At 34.2% G+C, this 7,500-nt stretch overlaps 1 long non-coding RNA gene across 1 annotated transcript in view; it reads right to left on the reverse strand.

Annotated features, from left to right (window-relative positions):
- Positions 1–3,008: 3,008 nt before the first annotated feature.
- The window catches only part of LOC118765214, a 5,671-nt gene continuing 1,179 nt past the window's right edge, over positions 3,009–7,500 (reverse strand). The window contains exons 2-3 of the long non-coding RNA XR_005001081.1: positions 7,414–7,415; positions 3,009–3,153 (exon numbers count right to left, since the gene is read on the reverse strand). This is a non-coding gene — a long non-coding RNA (uncharacterized LOC118765214). The remainder of the gene's footprint in view (positions 3,154–7,413; positions 7,416–7,500) is intronic.

A 7,500-nucleotide genomic window follows, 5' to 3' on the forward strand; every position in this document is an offset into this window, starting at 1 on the left:
CTACATGATGGTTTCAACTATATTTATAGTTTTCGGTTTAAATGTATAGTTTTCGGTGTATATGTATATGTGTAATAATCTATATGTAGATTATTGCATATCCCTCACGCCTTCGTTCCAGTGAGTGAAGTTGCAGTTTTCTCAGCGTATATATGAGATGTGGAGATATATGATATATGATATGTAGATATATATGATTTGTATGTATGTATGTATATTTATGTCAGGTCACTTTCGAGTGCTACTGGTAACATGTAATCCAGTACAACCTGTTGCATAGTCGGGCCGTCGGCGACTAAACCGGCAACCCCACCAAGCTTGCTTGGTGCGGAGGGTGTTTATTGGACACCTTACGGGATGAAAAACAAAACTCGTCAAAGGGCGGAGGAACTCTTGAGAGTCAACGGCCATCCAATAAATGTGTAATTTTTTTCTTCTTAAGGCTTAATGCTGTATCATGCGCGGGAACATAGAAATAATCGGACTGAATACCCGATCGCGCGGTTAAACGATTGGAAGTGAAGGACTCCTAGCCTTTGTTAGGGCATCCTTCTAGGAGAAGGTAACTCAGGTAACTGGGATATCTTCGACATAAAACCTGCAGCTCAGTGGTTACCGATGATGTTGACTTGTTCTTCTTTTCGGATTACGGCTGTTGTTGCTTGGGGAGTGGGATTGACTCAGTGCACATCCTATCCATGTTATTAATTTAATTCCATGTTACACGTGTTTCATTATAGCATATGAAGTACGTAATGAACTCACCAGTAAAATTTCCACTTATTTCTTATTTTTATTTTCCTAAAATTTTCGTTGCGTCTTGCAACCTTTTCAATAGTCTTGACTCTCTGTGACTCGGTGAGTGTGTTACATTATAAGACACAAAAAGAAAATTATTCTCCCCAGACACAACAGAATATGCTTCAACACACGAACTCATATTTGCAAACCAAATCCAAAAACGATACATAATGAACATTAATATTTATATATATATTAGTATTATAAATATAATATATTATTTATACACAAACACACATATAAAAATAATTATTTTACCGTATTTATATTCATAACGTATTTCACATACTGTAATAAAACACGTATACTATGGAATTAAAAATATATCAAATTTTCCGGTCTTTATTTTAAATATATATTTACTCAGCACATATGACTCACTAGAACTTTCAACTATTATGTATGGCTCATGTAAATAAAACATCTCTATACACATATTATAAATACTGGAAAGTGGAGATGTGCTTCACGAGGACACAGCTTCAATTACGACACCTTCTATACACCATCATACACATACATGCGTGCTTATGTGTATTTGTACTTATATACGTATACTCATATATACGTATACTCATATATATATATATATATATATATATATATACTTGTCTTTGTACATGTATCCTGTCCAATGTGCTGTATAAATTAACTATACACCCACTATGAATATAAAGAGACAGGTGTCCTACATGTAAGCTTGCATTTAACATTATAATAATACTTAAACACGCTGTCTGAGATTATGTGTATTTGGTATGTATATATGCCTCTAAGCTTGTACTTGTGTGCTTGGCTGCTTTTATGTATGTATGGATGTATGTATGTACGTACGTATGTATGTTTATAGACATGCATAAAAGCAGCCAAGTACACAAATACACAAATTTAGTGTTGAATATTTACACATAACAGACATACAACCAAACAAACGCACACAATTACAAACACACACACACATATATATATGTAAAGATATATATGTATGCATATATATAATATATATATATATATATATATATATATAATATAATATATATATATGTATATATATATGTACATATAGGTATATATGTTTATGCATATATATATATATGCATATATATACGTGTATAAAGATAGATAAATGTATATAAATATATGTATATATATGTATGTATATATATATACACACACACACATGTATGTATATAAATATATATACATATATATATGTATATAAATACATATATATATGTATTTATATGCATATATATATATCTATTTGTAGGCATATATGTATATGTATATATATATGTATATTTATATATATGTATGTATACATATATATATATATATATATACGCGTGTTTGTGAGTGCGTGCGTTTGTTTGGTTGTATGTCTGTTATGTGTAAATATTCAACACTAAATCTGTGCACCACCATAATCCGTTTCCAATGTCTTCTGCGAGAAGTGACGCCTTCATTTCCATTATTTAGACGCAAGCCTGTTTGCAATGACAGGAGCCTAAAATGACGTTTGAAAATATTGCTTTGAAGCTAAGAGAACACTGAATATTAATGCTTAGCTATTATATAATAAATCTTTCGGCGATTGTCTCAAATCTACTGACAATATAATAACAGTATCCATGATGATATGCAATAAAGAGAAACAAACTGCGTTTAAAATGTAATAAGAAAGAATAACAACAACAGGCACAAGAATAAATTCTAGCCGAGGTTTCGACAAATAGCTGTTCTTTTTGTTCAGAGCAACGTAATTATTTCACTATTGCGCATGGCAAACACATATGTACTTGGGACGTGACGACGAGCTGGCAGAAGTGTTAATACACCTGGCAAAATGCTTAGCAGCGTCCGTTCTTTACGTTCTGCGTTCGAATTTCGCCCAAAACATCCGATCATCATTTACATTTATATTTTTAACCCTCATTCACAATGTATGTAAATCCATCCGGTTTTTCACACTGTATGTAAGAAGCGAGTTTGTACCCTGAATGTCCCTTGGCTGTCCTTGGAATGTCCCCTCTATATAAAACCTTTATAGGTTAATAAAGAAATTGCTGGGAGTTGTGGCGTGCTCCTGTAATCCAGCTACTCGGAGGCTTGATTGGTTGGCCGGTTTGAGGATGGGAGTCCTGGTAGTCGATCTTCTATGGCGATCGGGTGTCCGCGCTAAGCTCAGCATCAATATGGTGCTGGAGAGGGAGCTCATCGGGACCAGGTTGTCTAAGGAGGGTCGCTTCGGCCCAGGGCGGAAACGCAGCAGGCAAAAGACCCCGTGTCGAGCAGTAGTGGGATCGCGCCTGTGAATAGTCGTCGGCTGACAGCCTGTTCGATATAATTGAACTCCAACCATTTTTTTTTTTTAGTGGCGATGCCCCAGCATGGCCAGAGATTGTGAGCTGAAACTAGATAAAATAAAAAAATAAAATAAAAATAAAAATATCTTTCTGAGACAGCCTCAGTTGTCTCGACACAAAACATTGTTTATTGTCATCCAATCCGTGGACGCGATTCGATCATGTGATGTTGACTATTTAAGCTTACGTCGATTCGTCCGGAGAAAAAAAAACACATTATTGTGACGTAGACAATAGGAATGATAGAATGAATACTCAATTTTAAAAGAAATAAGTATGAGGGTAAATTGGTTCGCCTAAAACACAGCCCAGTGAGTGATACATGTAAGAGATTAAAATAACAGCTAATCAGACTTAAAACACGAAATCTTATTTATGACGGGAGCTTTTGGAATGGAGGAATATTGAGGACAGGGTTTAAGTTCGATGAATTAAAATTTTGAAAGCTAACAAATTTGCTAGGTAGTATGCATTATAATATTACCATCAATTTTGGGTTCGCGAGTTAATTATAATTCTTCTACAGTCTTTTTAAGCTTGCATAATAAAGGTGAGTGCAAGATGAATTTGTTGAAACAAATTGTGGATCTTTTCAGTTTGAACGGCAGTTTTTCTAGCAGTGTCATCTGAAATTGTCACCCATATGTTTTTTTTACCCCAATGGACGTCTGTGATTGGTTGAAATTGCATAAACTGAAGAAAAAAACAACAAATATCTTACAAACTATAGAATTTTCTCTATAAAGCCAAGAGAAAAAGATGTTTTATAAACACATTAAATCAGTATACGAAGTTTAAACTTTTTTAGTTACCTAGAAATTATGTTAAAAACTGGCGTTCAAACGGAAAAGATGCCAAATTGTTAAAGTGACACACAATAATGGGCTGAGGAAGGAAACATGCAGTGTAAGATTGGGCGAACGGAATGCACATTGCAACGCCGAACGAAGGGGTGGACATTTTAAGGCCGGAAGGTGAGGGCGTACATTGCCGAGGGCGCATTCTAGTGCTAAAAGAAATGGGTGTACGCAGAAAGGCTATTAGGGGATCACACTGAATGATCCTCGGGATGAGGAAGGTATCATTGGAGGGGTGACCTACAGCCCTGAATATCCTGTAACTAGGTTTCCAAATTATCGTTTCATTTAAGTGTCTCAGGGTTGTGAGGAAATGTACTACGATCTAGGATCGAACTTTAAATCTTGTAGATGAGGAGAGACCGTCTAATACATACATACACATGCATACATACATGCATACACACACACACACACTCACAACACACACACACACACACACACACACACACACACACACACATATATATATATATATATATATATATATATATACATGGAAAAAAAGTCAAGATAGAAAATGCTAAAATAATTTTATAAAAACATTTCAGTACCGGTTTCAGTCATTGAGACTTTTTCAACTGTAACAATTAAATAATTAAATTTAGAAAAATTAAAAGAAAAGTTTTTTTAAAAAGAATATTTGTATAGTGTTCAAATACAAGTGGCATTTTCCTTGTCTCTGCCTTTCTCTGTCTCTCTTGTTTACTCTTGTGGGTTCGAGGTCCTTGTGAATTTTTGGTAGAGAATATTGAGCACGATAATCCTAGATATATACAAATGAATAATGCTTTTCAAAAATATGAGGTCAATTGAAGAACATTTCCATTGCTTATTTTCAAGACAACCATCAATGATTATTCGATGGTAATACATAAATGCATGCATACATACACCCCACATACATACAGATGAGCATGCATACGTATACGCAACTAATATTGCTGTGTGTGATATACAGCTGCGGTTTTATGTATACGTAGAGACTATAAAAACATCATTCATGTATGCAAGCTTACATATATACATTTGCACACACACACGCACAAAAGCATTATACGTGTATGTATATATGAATGTATGTATGTGTATACGTATATTCCTGTATCGTTCTTCAATTAAGAACAGTCATTTCTTGCATATATAAATGTGTGCGTGTGTGTGTTTGTATATACATATTTATACAAACACACAGACATATATATATATAGAGAGAGAGAGACACCACACACATGCATGTGTGTACGTATGTATTAGATCAACTCACAAGGATATCATTTGATATACGTATATGCATAGCACATATGTGAAGTCTGTCATAAGGAATTCGAGGTGAGCAATACACCCAGAAATCCATTTTATTATCTGCTTAATATCATTGTACAGTAGGGGCAGAGTATCGCATCATAAACCTATTGATATCGCCATTTTACAATATTTATCTAAGTATTTAATAGAGGAAGTATAATGAATGCAATAATATGCTCTGTTTTTTATAGTCACCATAAAGCTATCACCGTCATTCGTAAGCAGCGATTAAAGTACATGAAACAATGTATATAAAAGTATATATATATATATATATATATATCTATATATATTACATGCGTATTTATGCGTATAGAGTTTCATTCATGCGGGAATATATGCGAATGTGTTAATAAATTGTCTTCGCAAATATAGACGTTGATGCTGATGTATGTAGCTATAGAAAAGTGTATTGGAAATATGCAAATAGGATATATATTTGCATATTCACAATGCATACACATAGACAAAAGTTTGTGTGTGTGATTGGAAGGAGAATTTCAGAATACATGATATATACGTCTGCGTATATAGTATTATATACATACATACACACATACGTACACAACTGCATACACACATATATATATCATATATATATATATATTATATATACATATATATATATATATATTTTATTATATAATATTATATTATATATACACACACACACACACACATATATATATATATACATATATATATATACATATTATATATAACATATATATATATACATACATATATATTATATATATATATATATATAATATATATAGATATATACATATATATATATACATAATATATATATACATATATATATATATATATATATATTATATATAATATATATATATATACATACATACAACATACATGCGCAGATGGATACGTCATATATTGTAAAATTCTCCCGGAATTACACACACACAAGTTCAGATATATATATATATGTGTGTGTGTGTGTGTGTGTGTTGTGTGTGTGTGTGTGTGTGTGTGTGAGTGTGTGTGTACGCGCATCGCTCAGTGGTTAGAGAGTTTAGTTCACTATCATGAGGTAGTGAGTTCGAATCCCGGACCGGGTTGTGTGTTGTGTTCGTGAGGAACACACATTATTTCATGTCGCTCCAGCTGTAGAAATGACTTCCGAGGTCACTGATGCCAAGCTATATCATCCTTTGCCTTTCCTTTGGATGGCATCGGTGTCGTGGAGAGGGGAGGCTGGTATGCATAGGTGGCTCCTGATCTTCCATAAACAAACTTGCTCGGACTTGTGCCGTGGAGGCTAACTTCCTAGTGCAATCCTGTGATTATTCATGACGAAATGAGGGTCGTTACCCATTTTTTTATATATGTATGCAGCTATCTATCTATCTAGATAGATAGACAGCTAGCTATATATATATATATATATATAATATATATAGAGAGAGAGAGAGAGAGAGAGAGAGAGGGAGAGATAGATAGATAGATAGATAGATAGATAGATAGATAGATAGATAGATAGATAGATAGATAGATAGATAGATAGATAGATAGATAGATAGATAGATAGATAAAAGGATGCATAATAATGGGCTGGGTGAAGGAGACAAGCATTGTAGAGCTGGTTGAAAAGAATAAACATTCCAAGGCTGACCGAAAGGTGGACATTGTAAGGCTGAGAGATGAGGGCGAAAACGTTACAAGGGCGAACGGACAAAATACATTGCAGCATTCCGTTCGTTTTAACGTTCTGAGATGAAATTCCGCCGAAACTGTCCTCGTCTTTCTTCTCTAAAAGGTTTGACGTAATAACCTAACCCCCCATTCCCCATCCACCACCACCCGAAAAAATTTCAGGCATTTTGTTTATAGGAGAAAGAATATTTGAAAGCTTGCGGATATTAAAGTATAGCCTCACTTTCGCCATGAAATCAACGTTGTCCGAACAGGTGCACGGTGTACAACGTGTCAGGTGTCGTAGTGATTGCAGACGAACGTGAGATGAAGTGTCTTGCTCAACAACACAACGCAGCACCCGGTCTCGGAATTCAAATCAGGATTGCTAGATCGTGTCGTGAGTACAACACCCTAACCACTAAGCCGTACGCCGATTAACAACAACAACAGCAATAATAATAATAATAATACATATATACAGACAGACAGGAAAAAGCATTACT

Source organism: Octopus sinensis, linkage group LG10 (assembly GCF_006345805.1).
Source record: "Octopus sinensis linkage group LG10, ASM634580v1, whole genome shotgun sequence".
Lineage (NCBI taxonomy): Eukaryota > Metazoa > Mollusca > Cephalopoda > Octopoda > Octopodidae > Octopus > Octopus sinensis.